The 19,184-nt window shown below is 35.3% G+C and overlaps 1 protein-coding gene and 1 long non-coding RNA gene across 18 annotated transcripts in view; one reads left to right on the top strand and one right to left on the bottom strand.

Moving 5' to 3' along the window:
* TMEM232 (transmembrane protein 232) overlaps window positions 1-19,184 on the bottom strand; it is a 246,090-nt gene that overhangs the window by 76,620 nt on the left and 150,286 nt on the right. The gene's annotated exons all lie outside the window — the stretch shown is intronic.
* The window catches only part of LOC144291937 (uncharacterized), an 84,085-nt gene that overhangs the window by 63,169 nt on the left and 1,732 nt on the right, over window positions 1-19,184 (top strand). The gene's annotated exons all lie outside the window — the stretch shown is intronic.

The following is a 19,184-nucleotide window of genomic DNA, read 5'->3' as shown; positions in this document are numbered from 1 at the left end:
TATTCTTCAAAGTATTTGGTGATCTATGAAGAGCCTTGGTTTCTTAATGGTTTCTAAATACTATTCCTCACTAAAAGGAGCCAGGGCTCATTGAAGAAATGGCTGACTTCAAAACTGAGGAAGGAATGATATAAAGTGAAAAGTATCTTGTCCCACAAGGTCTGGAAGCACTTTAAAAAAAGACTGAGTCAAAATGACACAGGAACTTGACCGAAGGGCTCTGATTGGCAATAGATAGAACCAAGTACATGATGAGAATAATAGATTAAAACTCATTGAAGAAAATAGTGATATAATAAGTAAATGAATAGATAAGCAAAGAAGGAAGAAGGAGAAAGCTCTTTTTGGAAAACAGTGGACTCGTAAGAAACACTAGAGGCAGAAAAATCACAATTTTGCAACTGTGATCGCTATGCAAGAAATATCATACAGAAGATATCCATGAACACTAAAACTAGTAGGTAGAGTTAGAATATAGAGTAACTCTGTGGTGGAAAAATCTATTAGACACAATCTTACCCAAGAAACAAAAAATCACCAGTAATGGAACTAATATCATCCTTGATATGATACACTGAGAAGGACACATCTTCTCTGTGCTTCTGTTGCTGAAGATGAAATAACCTGCATCTAATTATGAGGAAAATTTAAACTCACACTGTGTTTCATTCTACAATGCAGTTGCCTGTAGTCTGTAAAAATGGGCAAGGTAAAGAAACAAAGAAAGGCTGGAGAACGGTTGCATAATAAATGAGACAAGAGAGCTAGGACAATCAAGTGCAGGTATGATTCTGGACTAGATCCTGGACCTAGGGGGAGAAAATAGCTATAAAGGAATTTTCAGAAAAATTGGGAAATTTTGAATATGGATTATGAATTACAGGACAATATTATATCAATTTTAATTTCCTAATTTCAGTAATTTTTTTGTGTTTATATAAGAGAATATTCCTGTTCTTGGAAAATACCCTATAGTATTTAGGGATAAAGGGTGTCTACAATTTACTTTCAAATGGTTTGGTAAAAATGTATGTTGTGCCTGACATACATACATCATATGTGTGTGTGTGTTTGTGTGAAGAGACAGACGGACAGATAACAGGCAATGCATAATAAAGTAAAAGCAGCAAAACGCTAACAATCTGTGATTCTGGAAAAAGGGTGTATGGATATCCTCTGTATTCCTCTGGCAAATTTTCTTTTGCTTGAAATTGCATCAGAACTAAAAGCCATCCCCCCAAAATACTTGCATTAGGATGCTAAACATTTATTCTAAAACTATTGCAAATCTTATTTTTGCTCAAATCATTTTTTGAAGTACTTAAAAAAATTATCCTTAAAGATACTTTGCCCCTTCTCTCCGTCTCCCTCTGTCTCATGCGCACAAATGCTGCTATACATATCACAGCTGGATGTTTAGTAGATATCTTAAATGTGACATGTCCAAGCATACTGTTTTTGCCCATTTAGTCCTGTCTTTTCCCTTGATCTCATTCCAAACCATTCTTATTTTAGTTAAACAGCATAATTCTCCCTTTGCTGAGTTCAAACACGTGGGACTTATTCCCAAGACCTCTTTTCTCTTCCTTTTCTCCATCTTCAGTTAGTAAGTATTTACTGTTCTACCTTCAAACACTTCTCCAACCCCACCTTTCCATCCTTACTCCAGACCCTCCATTGCGTCTCACCTGTCCTAGGGTACCCACCCTCCCACCGAAGCTCCTGTATCTCCTTTGGCCTCTGTGTTCTCCATCCCAGGGGCTTTCTTTCTGCCCATTCCACAGGGCAGGCTGACAATTCTTATCTGAAGGCCTTTGTGCTTGCTATATGAGATACTCATCCTCTAGGGATTCACAAAGCTATATCTATTCATCAACCAGGTCTTCACTCAAATGTCACCTCATCTGAGAGGCCTTTCCTGACCACCCTGTTCAAGAAAGCCATATTCCACCTAATGTTTCTTCCCACTACTTGAACTTTTTCATAGCACTTCCCACACAGTGAACTTATGATAATACAGTTTTTTAAAATATAGTTATTTTTATTCCTACACTAAAAGAGCCAGAGGAGGGAATTGCCACTTCAGTGTTTTTTTTTTTAATCAGAAGAGTACAGTACCTGACAGATTGTAGACGCTCAATAAATATCAAATGAGTGAAAATGGACAAGAGCTGCACAAGAAATACAGACTTGTAATGTTGCTACTGGACAATAATATCTCACTACTCAATGCTTGAGTCAGCAACTTGGGACTGTGTTGATGGGGGCTGAAAAGTAGAAAAGCTGGGGAGAAGAGAAGGAAAAAAAAGCTGCAAGGCTAGACAAGACATTAGGGGGCCAGACTGAGTCTGGGATCTAAACTTATGCTGCCAGTTTGCTCAAAATGCCATTAATTAGTAGGCGGTTGCACCTGGAAGAATGGGATAAATGTAAATGACACCCAGGCGGCCAGCCCTGCTAGCATATGGTATGACCTTTAAGCTCAAATTTATTCAGGTATAACACAGCCATCAGTCAGAGGATATACAGTTCTCATATTCAAAAACATCTTTATAGAACAAGAGAAATCATTCCATATGAAATATAAATGAAGAAGAACTTTACATTTTGAACAAGAGACATAGCTGAGGACAAAATCAGAGAGGGAGACAAACTTTAAGAGACTCTTAATTATAGGAAATGAACTGAGGGTTGCTGCAGGGGAGGTGGGCGGGGGGCATGGGGTCACTGGGTGATGGGCATTAAGGAGAGGACTTGATGTAATGAGCATTAGGTGTTTTATAAGACTGATGAATCACTACATTCTATCCCGAAACTAATAATACACCTATGTTAATTCAATTTAAATTAAAAACAATTTTTTACAAAGGGACATAGCTGAGATAATAGGAATCCATAGCATTTGGAAAGACCTGAGAGCTAAACTTACATATAGCATGAAACCAGTGTATATTCTGTATCATGAAACGACTATTAAAGTTCCATGCTTCCAGCGCACTAACTACAAAGGTTTTCCAAGGACTTTGAGGCAGGAAATTAAAAGCAAAGCATGCTAATGTCTGTCCTGGTAAAACACGGGAAACCAGGCTCCCCAGGTCAGTAAGATCCTTATGAGCAGGCCACGTTCCCGAAGAAACCTGAGGCCATCTAACAAACCACGCCAAGAGAAGCACTCCCAAAGGGCAGAGATCTTCAGTGTAGATGCAGAGGGAAAAATCTGTCTTCACTCTCTGCCCCTGCGTTAGCACGCTGTCAAATGAATACGCTGATAGACAAAGACAAGGAAAACCAGGTCAAGAAGAGCAGCCTGGTTGGGAAGCTGTCTTGATAAAATAATATATCAGTGAGGCATCAAACTGGAAGCTCCTCAGCGCTGTGGTTGTGTCTAGTTTTCTGCTCGTCACTGGGACCTCTACCTGACAAAGCTGTCACGTTCAACTTCTTAAGACATTCCTCAGTGTCATCTGTGATTGGTAGTTAACATCCTATGACAAGGCAGGGCCCACGAAAGGGTAGTCTGGAGCCCAGACCCTTTACCAGCCTTGAAGTTAGGCTGCCTACTATTTTAGCTGGATCCAATTTTCAGTAAAGGGATCTGAATACCACTTTCTTTCCTTAGAAATACCTCTCGTTGAAAGAACATTTCTATTTCAATTTGCTGTTTAAATAGAACCGCCCCTATCAGTGTTTTGGTATATAAATAAACATTATAAAGGTTGCTTTAACAATTTGGCAATTCCAAAAATTTAACACGTGTACAAAACTGCTAATTTAGGAACTTGAACTAAATAATAAAATGTGCCCAACCATGTGTCTACAAATTCAGTCGTCAGTGCATTTTTGGTAAAAATAAAACAGGATGTAATGTCCAACATGATGACTGTAGCTAACACTGCTGTATGATATATAGAAAAGGCACTGGGAGAGCAAATCCTAAAAGTTCTCATCAAAGGAGAAATTTTCTTCTTTCTTTCTACTTATATGAGAAGATGGACGTTAACTGAACTGACTGTGGTAATCATCCCACAAAATATGTAAATCAAACTATCACTTTGTAGGTCTTAAAACTTATACAGTGATGTATGTCAATTATTTATCAATAAAACTGGGAGGAAAAATGAAATAGGCTTTTCAGAGCAGACTTTGGTGTAACAGCACCACTTCCAATCTGAAACAGCTGCAGAAATGTTAGGAAAATTCTATTTCTAATGACTCATAGCAAGTTTCTGAAAGGACACATTCAACGTTATCAAAATTATGTATTTTCTCCTAATAGGATATTAGGTATATGTATTATGAACAAAATGCAACAATAAATTATACTTTCTTTTAACTTAAAAAAAGTTAGACATTTGGATATTAACTAAATGACCAAGGACAGAGAATTGGTTAAACGAGCTAGGACTCCTGCTGGCAATATATGGTACTCAATACTACTAATTGACTAGTAGTCAATAGTTAAATAATAGTTCACTTATTGATTTATTCTCCCAATATTTGCTGAGCATGTACCATGTTAGCAATGAACAAGACATAAAAAAAACCCTACTCTCATGACATTTTCATTCTAGAGAGACTTAATGAGCCGGAAAAACCTTCACATTCTAAGAATAACTGAAAATAGCAGATTACAAAATTGTATATACAAAATAATCTCAACTAAGTAAAATAAATAAGCTACTTACTAACTAAGTAAATACTGCTATTTGAGTAAAAAGGCATCTGTGGACAGATTGGGTGTTTGTAGTTAGTGGGCTGGAAGCATGGAACTTTAACAGTCATTTCATGATACAGAATATATACTAGTTTCATGCTATACGTAAGTTTAGCTCTCAGGTCTTTCCAGATGCTATGGATTCCTATTATCTCAGCTATGTCCCTTTGTAATAGAACAGCAACTACCCAGACAGAGCCCCACCATTTTATTCCCTCCGTACCTCAGAGACAGATGCATGTTACATCAATGCAGGAAGGTAGATCAGTCTCTAATGTAGATTCGTATAAACTAATTTTTAAAAATAGATGCACAAGAACAGAATGCCAGATATTGATTTACAAAAAGAACTAATTTAGCAGCATAATCTCTCCCTATAGGCAGTTCCACACAGGAAAGCAATTTTGTTTTGTTTTCAAGTTTGCATATCGAGCAAAAGATCAGAGCAAAGGAAATTAGAGCTGATTTCCGCAACACTCACTTTTCTCTGCTTCCACTGCTGACTAGACCCCTAAGTTGACCCATTCTTTCTTTAGATAGATGAGTTTTTTTTTTCACTCAGAAGAGTAAAGTACCTTGATTGAATGAGGACTTTTTGATATTATAATCTTACCCCTTATCCATTAATGTATATTTATTTCTAGGTTTTGAAGTTCGTGGGGCCACAGTGATCCCTTAGTGGTTGGCCAAAGTATGTGGGTGTGTGTTTGTGTACTGGGTAAACCACCTCCAAAAAATAGATCTGGAAAGGATTATCTAAGGTTGATAGGAAAAGGGTAAGTGAGGGCTTATTTCTTTTTCTCAATTTGAATGAAAAATACATATTATGTTTATAACCAGAAAAGCAATTAAGATGGTATCAGACCTATATTCCCACCAAGAAAATGGGGGACACAAGTTTAGATCATTCACCTTGCTAAAGGCATAGTGCTGCTAAAACAACGAAGACCAGATAAGAAAGGTCTTCAAGGGAAGAAAACCAAACAGATGTGCTAATCCTTCCTGCATACTATTTCTCCATGTAGCTTGTCAATGCAGAATAAGAGGCTAAAAATCTGGGCTTTGCTTGCATGGAGGGACAGAAATATGATGAGAACTTTTGGTGGTCTGCTCAGGCTGGAGAGATAAAATTAAATAATTAATGAGTTCAGAATCCAGCCAGTTTTCCTTTAGAAGTATTGCCAAATTCCCGAAGTATGCAGCGTGGGAAGCTAACACTAGCAGAACACCTCTGAAAATCAAAGGAGCATTTGCAGCGTAGTTGCAAAACGATGAGAGCCATCCGTTCTAAAACTCACGAAATATTTCCAAAAAGCTTGCAAACAAAAAATAAGACAAAAACAAAGAAAATAACAGGCATATCATATTTAAAACTACTGAACACAAAAGATAAAAATCTTTCAGTGAGATCTGTTTAGCTCACTTGAACTCCTGTAAAGAAGAAATGTCACAAACTAAGGAGCATCAACAATAGAATTTTATAGTCTCATACTTTTGGAGGCTATTAGACAAGATCAATGTGTTGGCAAGGTTGTTCTCTCGTGAGAGCTGTGAGGGAGAAATATGTTCCATGTTTATATCTAAGCTTCTAATGGTTTTCTGACAATCTTGGCATTCCTTGGCTTTGGCTGCATCACCCTCCTATATGCCTTTATCTTCACCGCGCATTCTCCCTGTGTATCTGCATCTAGATTCTCCCTTTCTCTACAAACATTAGTCCTATTGATTTAGGGGTCCACTTCACTCAGCATGACCTCATAACTAATTCTATATGCAATACTTCTGTTTTTAAATAAGGTCACATTTTGAGGTACTGAGGGCTAGGACTTCAACATATTAATTTGGGGGAGATAGTTTGAGCCCATAACAAATTATTGCCTTAAATAAATTTATAGCTTTAAATATGAATGTAGAAAAGAAAGAGTAATAATTAATGATATTCCTTATGAGTAGGGATGTAATAATTGTAAATGAAACCTAAGCAAATCTTTTTGAGTGGTATATAAAAACTATATCATGATCACAAGGGTATGATTCCAGGAATACAAGTTCAGTTTATCAAATCTAAAATCAAACAATGTAATTTGTCAGTTTAACAGAATTCTTTTTAAAAAAATCATCATTTTAAGAGATGCATGAATATATTTGATAAAATCCAAGATCATTTCATAATTTAAAAAATCTTAGTAAATGAGGAATATAAATTACTTAACTTGATTAAAGATGATTTCTAAAACACACAGCTAATAAAAAAAATAATGGTGATTTATTGAAAACTTTATCCATCTTAATTTTTTGAGGACCCTCCATACTGTTTTCCAGAGTGGCTGCACCAGCTTGCATTCCCACCAACAGTGTAAGAGGGCTCTCCTCTCTCCACATCTTCCCCAACATCTGTTGTTTCCTGTGTTGTTAATTTTAGCCACTCTGACTGGTTGTGAGTTGGTATCTCATTGTGGTTTTGATTTGTATTTCCTTGATGATGAGTGATGTTCAGCATCTGTTCACATGTCTGTTGGCCATCTGGAAGTCTTCTTTGGAAATATGTCATTCATGTCATCTTCCTCTTTTTCAACAGGATTACATCTTCTTTGAGCACTGAGTTTCGTAAGTTCTTTATTGATTTTGGATACTAATCCTTTATTAGTTGGAGAAGAAGATATCTTCTTCTCCCATTCTGTAGGTTGTCTTTTAGTTTTGTTGACTATTTCTTTTGCTGTGCAGAACCTTTTTATCTTGATGATGTCCCAAGAGTTAATTTTTGCTTTTGTGTCCCTTGCCTCCAGAGACATGTCTAGAAAGAAGTTGGTACAGCCAGTGTCAAAGAGGCTGCTGCCTGTGTTCCTCCCTAGGATTTTGGTGGTTTCCTGTCTCACATGTAGATCCTTCACCCATTTTCAATTTATTTTTGTGTATGACATAAGAGAGCGGTCCAGTTTCATTCTTCATTCTGCACGTTGCTCTCGAGCTTTCCCAACATCATGTGTTGAAGACACTGCCTTTTTCATTGCATATTCCTCTCTGCTTTGTCAAAGACTAATTGAGCATACAGTTGTGGGTCCCTTTCTAGGTTTTGTATTTTCTCCCATTGATCTACGTGTCTCTTTTTGTGCCAAGACCATCCTGCCTTGATCACTACAGCTCTGTAACACAGCTTGAAGTATGGCATCATGATGCTCCAGCTTTGGTTTTCTTTTTCAAGATGGCTTTGGCTGTTTGAGGTCTTTTGTGGTTCCATACAAATTTCAGGATTGTTTGTTCTAGTTCTGTGAACAGTGCTGGTGGTATTTTGACAGGGATTGCATGAAGTGTGTAGATTGCTTTGGGTGGTATAGACATTTTAGCAATATTTAATCCTCCAGTCCATGAGCATGGGATGTTTGCCATTCCTTTGTGTCATCAGATTCTTTCACATGTGCTCGATAGTTTTCAGAGTACAGATCTTTTATCTATTTGGTTTATTCCTAGATATCTTACAGGTTTCAGTATAATTGTAAATGGTATTCATTGCTTGATTTCATCTCTTTCTGCTACTTCATTATTGGTGTAAAGAAATGTAACCAACTTATAAATGTTGATTTTTTTTATCCTGCAACTTTGTTGAATTTGTGTATCAGTTCTAGTAATTTTTTTGGTAGAGTCTTTTAGATTTTCTACACAGAGTATCATGTTGTCTGTGAATACTGTAAGTTTGACTTCTTCCTTGCCATAGAAAACTACCCTATGACCCACCAATTGCACTACTAGGTATTTACACAGAGGATATAAAAATACTGATTCAAAGGAATACATGCACCCTGATGTTTACACCAGCATCATCAACAATAGCCAATTATGGAAAGAGCTCAAATGTCCATCAACTGATGAATAGATAAAGAAGATGTGGTGTATATATATATATATACACACACACACACACACACACACACAAATGGAATATTATTCGGCCATAAAAAAAATAATGAAGTCTTGCCATTTGTAACAATGTAGATGAGCTAGAATGTATTATGCTAAGCAAAAAAAGTCAGATAAAGACTAATGCCATATGACTTCACTCATATGTGGAATTTAAGAAACAAAATAGATGAATGTGGGGGAAGGGAAATAAAAGAGGGTAGCAAACCATGGAGTCTCTTAGCTCTAGAGAACTATGGAGGGGAGGTGGGTAGGGGTGGGCTAAAGGGTGATGGGTATTGAGGGCATTTGTATTGAGCCCTGGGTGTTACATGTAAGTGATGAATCACTTACATAGAATTTAGTTACTACATGTTAACTAGAATTTAAATAAAAATTTGAAACAAAAGTCTATGGCAAATAAAGAAAAATAAAAAGATAGTTACTAATAAAGAACAAAGAAATCTTTATCCATGATAATGGGAATTATTCAGGAAATGTACTCTATCATCAATTCTATTCAACTATAACTTGAAGGTCCTGGCCACTATAATGAGGCAAGACAAGTACACAAAACACGTAAGTACTAGGATGGAGAAAGAAAAGGGAAACAGTATTATTATCCTCAGTAACTTTTGTATATAGCAGATAAATATATCCAAAGATATATTTTTAGACTTATTATCTATATTTAATAAGGCTGCTGTATACAAAATGCACAAAAACATTGCCAGTTCTTTATGACAATAAATAGCAAATACAATTTTAAAGATACTATTTATATATATAAAAAAAAACAAATATCCAGAAGAATAGTAACAAAAAATATTTAAGAGCTCTATACTGAATATTATCAGAAATTAAAGAACATCTTAGTAAATTTAGGAATATACTATGATTATGAACTGAAAGTCTCAATACTCAAGATAGTATTTTTCCCAAAATTAACTTCTGTATGCAACATTCATTAGGCAATGGTAAAATCTGTGTGAAAATTAAAAGGGCCTGAAGAGCCTTAAGGTAATACTGAAGTAGAAGAACAAATATTTTAAACAAGATTTATTATACATACAAAAATATTTTTGATACAATCACAGAAATTCAGACGATGATATTAGTTCAAGATATAGTTCAAGATATTAGTTCAAGATATATTAGTTCAAGATATAGAAGTAAATCAATGGCACAAAACACCGTCCAAGAAAAGACCACTCACATACAGTCACCTGATTTATGATCGAGATGACCCTGCAGTGCAATGAGGAAAGGCTATCTCTTTTTCTTTTTGAAAACTATGCTGGATCCATTGGATATCCATAGGAAAGAAACATTTTGATATCTATGGCACCATTTACAAAATTCTATCCATTATAGATCGTAGTTTTAATATGGATGACAGTTTCTAGGCAGGATGAAGTAACTGAACTTAATGTATGTTTCTGTTTGAAAAACTGATTTTTTAAAACAGGAAAATTTATATAGATTTTTAAAAACCTATTGTCAACACATTAAACATCAGAAAATGATAGACAGCAATCCTCAGAGACAGGAAACAGAAAAGGCCCCATTATCCTAACCTGCCACCCAGGCAAAGTCATCAAACTAGGGTGTAGGGAGGGAGAATCCAGCCAGGACTCATCAGTTGCCTGCATTGAAGAAATGGAGGTGGCTATAAAAGGAGGCCAAAGCAGCTAGTTTGCAGGGCAAGTTGCTGGAGAGCTTAATAGAGAGGGAGCCCTGGAGATCTCTAGAAGGCCCCACTCAGCTGAGTAGTGATCAACATATGCATTTGAGAGAACTACCAGAGACTGGAAAAAGAACCTTTGGGAGGAAAAAAAAGAGAAAACAATCCTTGGTGCTCATACAGGAGCAGAAACAGTCCATTTCTAATTATATTTTTCCTTCCTTTCATTATCCCACCTCAGTGGCTAAAAATGCAGAAAGCAGTGATTATATTTCTATCTTTTGTTGTATTTACTATTTACAGTAAAAATTATAACATCTATTGCATGATTTGCAATCTAGGCAGAAGTAAAATTCATGACAAGAATAACACAGAGGCCAGGAGGGGAGAGATAAAAGTATAGTGTTCTTATATGATAGGTCAAGTATTACAATAGCACTGGGAAGTTGACTATGATGAGCTACAGATGTATACCGTGACCCATCTAGCAACCACCTAAATTAACACAGCAAAGAGCTATACCTAATACACCAACAAAGGAGATAAAATGCATCATAAAATGCTCAATTAATTCCAAACTAATTCAAAAATAAGGACAAAAGCATAGAACTGGATACATAGAAAAAAAGAGAAAGAGAGTAAAATTAAACCAAATCATATTAATAATTATGTTTGATGTATATAGTCTGAACATCCCAATTCAATGGTAAAGGATTGACAGATTGGCTAAAGAAAGACTAAAGTAAAATCTGCCAAAAGACACACACGCCTACCTACAAGTTGGTTGAAAGTAGAACAGAAAACCATATTCCATGCTAACACTAATCATACAACATGTTAACATTAATCAAAAGAATGCTGGAGTGACTATAAAAATGGCCATTTGAGGGAGAAAACACAGAAAGGCTGTTTGTAGCCTGCCCCAATGATCACGAGTGATCCTAAAGTGTAGACAGAGGTCAGTGCGAGCCAAGGTGACAGATGTGAGCCCATCAACTACATTCTCTCTGTCATTATTTCACCTTCCTCACTGGAACTACAGCAAGCAATTATTGAGTTTCTTTTGTTGTAACAAACATTGTATTTGGGCTCTTGTTTATAAAGACTATTCACCACGAGGGACAGGGTACTCAGAACAGAAGTTCAAGAGGCCACTGTCTCCATAGCCACATCTCATCTGGCTGCATTCAGTCCCCTCTATGCAAAACTATTATCCAAATACAATAGGATACTGACCTTTCATGAGGTTATAATCTATGTAGAAAATCTAACATGAGCTCTTTCACAGCCTTACCTGGAGCAAAGAGAGACATTGTCATAGTTTTTGTTGTAATTAAATTATTTATTTTATCTTGTTGTCAGAAGGCCTAGTTAGCAGATCAAGGGATGCATGAAAGCGAGTTTCTTAGTTAGAATAAAGGTGTTTTTATTTATAAAATACATTTCAGGACATGACTTTTTTATAGTCTAAAATAATAATTTGATATTATTAAAATGAAATTAGCTCTTGAGGTAAAGAATTATTTTTCTCTAGAAATGCTGTTAAGTGTAGAAATGCTTTCATAGGCACTATTTCCTTTAATCCTTATAATCTCATGAAATTCAGGAGGCAGACAAAATTATTCCAATTTCATATTCAGAAACAGAGCCTCTGGTGAGTCCATTGCTTAAATTCACATAGCTAGTTGTGAACAAAAACTGGAGCTAAAGTTTTTCAATAACAATTGAAGTGTCATTAATGCTATATCACAGCTGCCTCATAACATATGTTGCTAATGAATTTAACCTGAACAATTGACCCTTAAAGTGAAAATTATTTTTTAAACTATAATCTCTTTAAATTTGAAGGAGAGTAATGAGAAAAATGTAGGCTTATTCAGTATTGATTTTAATGTCAGAACCAGGGTCTATATTTAACTATCAAATTGACTATTTTATTTTTCCAGACATGTTAACCTAATTGAGTTGCTCTAGGACCATCCATTAAATTTAATCAAAGGCATTGGGAAAAACATTTTTCATTCCTGTAAAGACTCAAATCATGATTCAGTGGCTCACTCTTTCAAACATATTTGCTCCAATGTGTTATGTCCCCTACTTTTTCAAAATAATATAAGGTACCTCAAATTATGATTACTTATATACTTAAAGGAATTATTTGACCCAGGAGTTCCATTTTAGCCCTATCAATAAATCAATTAGAATGCTCGTTGAACATTTATTATCAGATCAATACAGAAAACACAGGAATAAAATATATTATCCTAATTCTCAATAGGTTTACAATCTAGCATTAGAACATAAAGGTAAACACTAAGTTAAATAAAAGAATAAGGAGATAATGAAGGAAAAGTAATTTTAAACTAAGGGAAGTAGGGATCCCTGGGTGGCTCAGTGGTTGAGCGTTTGCCTTTGGCTCAGGACATGATCCTAGAATCTGGGATCGAGTCCTACTTTGGGCTCCCTGCATGGGGCCTGCTTCACCCTCTTCCTGTGTCCTTGCCTCTCTCTGTCTCTCATGAATAAATAAATAAATCTTTTTTTAAAAAGAGGGAAGTAATAATAAATATGAGGTAATAAAATTATCAGCATACAAACCATGTAAAATAACATAATTTTAGGTCTAAACTTTGGGGCAAACGCTAAGTGCTATAACATTTCTGAGTTGGGAAAATAATGTAGGGTGGGATATCCAAGAACACTTCGTGAACTCCAAGAATTACTACTGAAATAGACATTACTCAGGACACAAGGTAAATGAGGGCAATTTTGTCATTGGATGCAGTGGTTCTTATTACCCTTGTAGAGATCAATCATACGTCAAGATTCCCTCTACTTCTCTTCTTAGAATAAAGAGATACCTCCTAGGTAAAATCATTCACTCAGGGAGGTAAACTATTAGTCCAATAGTAAAGCACAGATTGGTTTCAAGAGGGTCAAAACTGGAAGTGGAGAAGTCACTATAATAATCAAGGAAAGATGATGGTGGCTTGGACTTAGAGATTAACAGTGGAGAGGAGAAACATCTGTGTATTCAAATATATTTTGTTAGAACTCTCAAGAGTGCCACTGAACTGAATGTAGTGTCAAAGAGAAGATCTGCAGAGGAAAATGCACATCTTATTGACTTCTACTGTTTATTTGAGAAATATAAGTTTCTTAGCTTCAGATGGTAAAGACCTTCCCTTTGTTTTTCTATTCATTGTTCTCCTTCCATTTGGTTTACAGCTGAAGAACACAGCTGATGCTATTAGTAGTTAAGACCAAAAACAAAGTTTTAAATCTCTTGTAGCTAAGGAAGCTCCAGTACTGAAAAGTCAAGATTTGGGTCATACTTAAAAAGTGGAGAATAAAAAAGAGAAAAGACTTAGCCAGGATCAACATCCATCTTCAGACTGAAATTATGTGAAAAATAAAATTCATGGGGATCCGGGGGGGGCTCAGTGGTTGAGCGTCTGCCTTCCGCCCAGAGCATGATCCTGGAGTCCCGGGGTCGAGTCCTGCCTCGGGTTCCCTGCGTGGAGCCTGCTTCTCCCTCTGCCTGTGTCTCTGCACCTCTCTCTCTGTGTGTCTCTCATGAAAAAATAAATTAAATCTTTAAAAAAAAGAAAAGAGAAGAAAAGAAAAGAAAGAAAAGAAAAAAGAAAAGAGAAAAGAAAAGAAAAGAAAAGAAAAGAAAAGAAAAGAAAAGAAAAGAAAAGAAAAGAAAAGAAAAGAAAAGAAAAGAAAAGAAAAGAAAAGAAAAAGAAGATTATTTAAAGACTTGTTTGAGAGAGAGAGTGTGTGGTCGGGGGGGGGGGGGGGGGGGAGGGGGCGGCGCAGAGGGAGAGGTAGACAGAAACTCAAGCCCTTACACAGGGCTCCATTTCAATCCTGATATCATGACCTAAGCGAAAACCATGAGTCACATGTTCAACCAAGTGTGCCACCCAGACACCCTGAAAATTAAGACTTAAAAATCAATAACATTTCTACTCAGGTTTGCTGTGAATTTAAAACTGCTCTTAAAAAATTGCATTCAAAATAAAAAAAAAATGAATAATATGACCCTGAATCTAAACAGCCAGGTTATTCTAAAAAAAAAAAAAAAAAAAAAAAAAAAAAAAAAAAAAAAAAAAAAAAAACAAAGAATATTTCTGGAGGAAAATTTTTAAAACAATTGAATTTTTATTTTTTAAAGATTTCATTTATTTGTTTGAGAGAAAGAGAGAGAGAATGAGCAGTGGGGAGGGGCAGAGAGAGAGAGAGAGAGAAAAGCAGACTCCCTGCTGAGTTTGATGTGGGGCTCAATCCCAGGACACGGAGATCATGACCTGAGCTAAGGCAGATTCCTAACTCACTGAGCCACCCAGCTGCCCCAAAACAATTGAAATTTTTTTAATAGAATAAAGGGCAAATTGAAGAGGTAACAGATACCTACCTAAAATAGCTGCCATTTTTCGAACACTTACTATTTAGCAGGAATTATTTTAAATATTTAATCCTCTTGGCAATAAAAACCTGTACTTTTAATTATGTTTTAAAAAAGAAAAATATTTTTTTAAGATTTTATTTATTTACTCATGAGAGACACAGAGGGGAGGGTGGGCAGAGACACAGGCAGAGGAAGAAGCAGGCTCCATGCAGGGAACCCAATGTGGGACTCGATCCTGGGTCTCCAGGATCACACCCCGGGCCGAAGGTGGCACTAAACCTCTAAGCCACCAGGGCTGCCCAGAAAAAAAAATTTAAATATTAAAAACTAAAAAGGGGCACCTGGGTGGCTCAGTCAGTTGAGCATTAGTTTTTGGCTCAGGTCATGATCTCAGCTTCACGTTTGCCTCCACACTGGGCATGAAGCCTGCCTGGGATTCTTTCTCTCCCTCTCTCTCTCTCTCTGCCCCTCTACCTCCCCCCATTAAAAAAAAAATCACTTAACAATCACACTTAAACAATATGGCTTTCAAAAAGTAAGCAATGAGAAAGGAAACTTATTCACTTAACCCTAAAAAGAAATAGATGCTGAGATTGGAAAAATATAAAATAAAATCCCAAAATACTACTTTGTTAAAGCATACTGAAAAAAAGAAAATATAGAGATACTGAGAAAACAGAATGCAAAAAAGATGCTAAAAATTCCAATAAATCATAAAAAGCAGTGTTGGCAATATTGATAAAAAATGAGGTAGAATAGATCAATAATGCAAGGAGAGCTCAACATTTAAGATTTTTCTATTTAATTTAACATTTATAAGGTTAGAGGGAAAAATTATTATTTTATCTCAATAGATGAAAAAAAATGATTCAGTCCCAAGATAAATGCATCTTAAAACTCTGTGAATTAAAGGGGGACTTATTTTTTTTTTACAAGATTTATTCATTTGAGGGAGGGGGGGAACAGCATGAACAGGGGGGAGAGGCAAGGGCAAAGGCAGAAGCAGACTCCCCACTGAGCAGGGAACCTGATGCAGGACTCAATCCCAGGACCCCGGGATCATAACTCAAGCTGAAAGCAGGTGCTCCAAGGGGGACTTCTTTAACTTAAAAAAATATACCTCTCCAAAACTGCAGAAAAAAAAAAGAAAAGAAAAGAAAAGAAAAGAAAAGAAAAGAAAAGAAAAGAAAAGAAAAGAAAAGAAAAGAAAAGAAAAGAAAAGAAAAGAAAAGAAAAATACACTTAATAGTGTGACTTTAGAGAAATCTCTTTTGATTCAGAGAAAAATGTCAAAGATGCTCATTATCACTTCTTTTCAAGATTACAGACATCCTAGTCAAGATATTAAAAGAAGGAATAGCATATAAATAATATTATTTGCATGTGATAAAATCTATACATAGAAATACAAAGGAATCCAAAAACTATCAACTGTAGTAAGATGTAGAGTGCTCAGTAGTTTATGCAGTATCCAATTAGAGGTTTTTCAAGAAATTTATATAATTTGATGAAGGAACAAAAGATCTAAGTAAATGGAGACCTATCATGGAGATTACAACATTCCCAAATGATCTATAAACTCATTACAATTCAAATAAAAGTTTTAACAAGACTGTATAGAATTGGACAAATTCAACCCAAAATCTATAAAAAATAAAGGATTGAGAATAGATAAGACCATGTTATACTTGAGAAACTAGAAAGGAAGATTTGCCCTGTCACCATCAAAGACTCATTAGAAAGCTATAATCATTAAAGCAGTGAGTAATTGGGACAGAAACATAAAGACAAAGGACCAAGTAGAGAAACACGAGATGTGTATGGTAGATGACATAACATTACAAATTTGTTGCAAAGAGTAGACTATTCAATAAAAGTATACCAAGACGATTTGTGATCCAGAATGGGAAATGGTAACAGATTCTTATTTTTTACTATACACAAAAATAAAGTGTTTTAACCAGGTGGGCTAAAGACCAAAATGTGAAGAACAAAACTGTGAAGATTTCTCAAGAAAATAAGGGAGAATAGTTTAGGATAACAAGAAAGGGAAGAATTTCTTAAGCAAGATACACAAATGCAGAATACTTAAAACTGTAAATTGAAAACAGTATGCAACTTTTATACCTCAAAACACATTTAAAGAAAATTAAAAGAAAGCTTCTATTTTGGGAAAAATCTGGGCAACACTTAAATTTAAATTTAAGAAATCAAATTAATGAGAAAAATTCAAACAACAGTAGAAAATGTAGCACAGGATATGGTCAGATATTTCATGAAAGAGGATTCAAAATGGCCCATCAACATATTAAGAAATGTACAACCAGAGAAGATAATGCAAATCAAAGCAACAATGGGATGCTCTTTCACATACTAGTGAAGAAATTTAAATCTCTTTAAGTTTTGTCAAGAATTTGAATTATCAGGAATTCTTACACATGCTCTGTAAATTAAACAATCACTTCAGAGAACAATTGGCAATAACAAGCAAAGTTTAATACCCACACCTGTATGACTCAACAGTTTTCTTCTGGGTGTGTCTCTCTTGGAAACTCTTACTCATGTTCCCAAAGAAACATGACCTAGAATAATTATTCTAACACTAGAAATGAGATATTTAAAAAATTGGAATTACCTAATTGTCCATTGGTAGCACAACAGATGATCTGAGGTTTGTATACACTGTATATAGCAGCAAACTAGATCTATAACCATTAGCATAGGTAGTTCTAAAATACATAATGTTGGGGAAAAAATAACTGGCACATTAGATAATTTCAGATCTACAATTTTGAGTAAAAAGTTAATTTCAGAACTACAATTTTGAGTAAAAAGATTTGTTGCAATATTAGAATGTTAATAAAAATTTAAAACATTGGAACAAAGCAAGTAAATTGCTTATTGATATATCTAGAACATGTATAGACACCTGGACACAAATGACACCTGGAAATCTTAGGATAGTGATTTCTTCTGAAAAGAGAGGGAAGATACATGGATGGAAGTAAGAAAATGTCCTTGCAACTATAATTTCTTTTATCAATAAAAAAACAAAGAAAAAAACGAATATGAGCAAAGTGAAGAAAATGTGGAAAGAGCCCACCTCTTTTAAATACCCACCCTTGTGTGTTCTATTATTTTTACTATTTGACAATTTTTATATTTTCAGTTATATTTAAATGTAAGACTTAAGTATAAAATATAGGCCATATGAAGGTAAGAAGGCCAATCTAAGTTTGACACCAAAGACAGAAAAACATATGTGATAATACTGACTCATTGGACTAGAGAAAAACTGAAAATTAGACAAAATGTGTGTATGGCTAAGACAACAAAAAAGAAATTTAAATATAAATGATAACCAGGAGAACATAATACCAACATTTTAAAGTTTTAAAAATTCTTAGTAAATCAAAAGAGTTGAAACTCAATTAGAAATAAATTTAGACTATCTTTTTTAAACAATGGGCAATAGAAGGAAGCTGTGGGCCAATAAAATTAGTAAATAAAAATATTATGGCAGGTAAATCAGCAAAACACTGCACCTGCAAATCAGTAATAACCAGAGACCTGTAATTTTTAAAAATGTATAATTACAACCAACATTATGTAGTACTTTTCACTTTAAAATTGGAAAATATCCTCAAGAGTTAGTAACACATTAAAAGTTAAAAAGAAAATTTATATGGAACCACAAAAGACCCTGAATAGCCAAAGCCATCTTGAAAAAGAAAAAAACAAAACTGGTGGTATTGGAATTCCAGACTTTAAGTTATATTACAAAGCTGGAGTACTCACAACAGTATGGTACTGGCACAACATAGATACATAGATCAATAGAATAGAGAGCCCAGAAATAAACCCATAAGTATATGGTCAATTCATCTTTGACAATGAAGGCCAGAATAGGCGAGGAGAAAAATGTCTCTTCAAGAAATGGTGCCGGGAGAACTGGACAGCTTCATGCAAAAGAAGAAACTGGACCACTTTTACATCACGCACAAAAATAAAACGGATTAAGGACCTAAATGTGAGACATAAACCATAAAAATCCTAAAAGAAAGCACAGGCAGCAATTTCTCTGACATTTGCCATAGCAACATTTTTTAAGATTTATCTCCTAAAGCTAGGGAAACAAAAGCAAAAACAAACTATTGGGACTACATCACAACAAAAAGCTTTTGCACAGCAAAGGAAACAAAGCTAAAGACAACCCACTAAATGGGAGAAGATACCTGTAAACAATATAACCAATAAAGGGTTAGTATTCAAAATATTTAAAGAGCTTATACGACTTAACACCCCCAAATCAAATAATCCACTTAAAAAATATCAATGAGGGTGACAAAACATGAGAGACTCCTAACTCTGGGAAATGAACAAGGGGTGGTGGAAAGGGAGGTGGGTGGGAGGTTGGGGTGACTGAGTGACAGGCACTGAGGGGGGCACTTGGCAGAATGAGCACTGGGTGTTATGCT

Source organism: Canis aureus, chromosome 2 (genome assembly GCF_053574225.1).
Source record: "Canis aureus isolate CA01 chromosome 2, VMU_Caureus_v.1.0, whole genome shotgun sequence".
Lineage (NCBI taxonomy): Eukaryota > Metazoa > Chordata > Mammalia > Carnivora > Canidae > Canis > Canis aureus.
The sequence above is the reverse complement of the archived record's forward strand: the minus strand, read 5'-3'. Positions and strand labels throughout refer to the sequence as shown.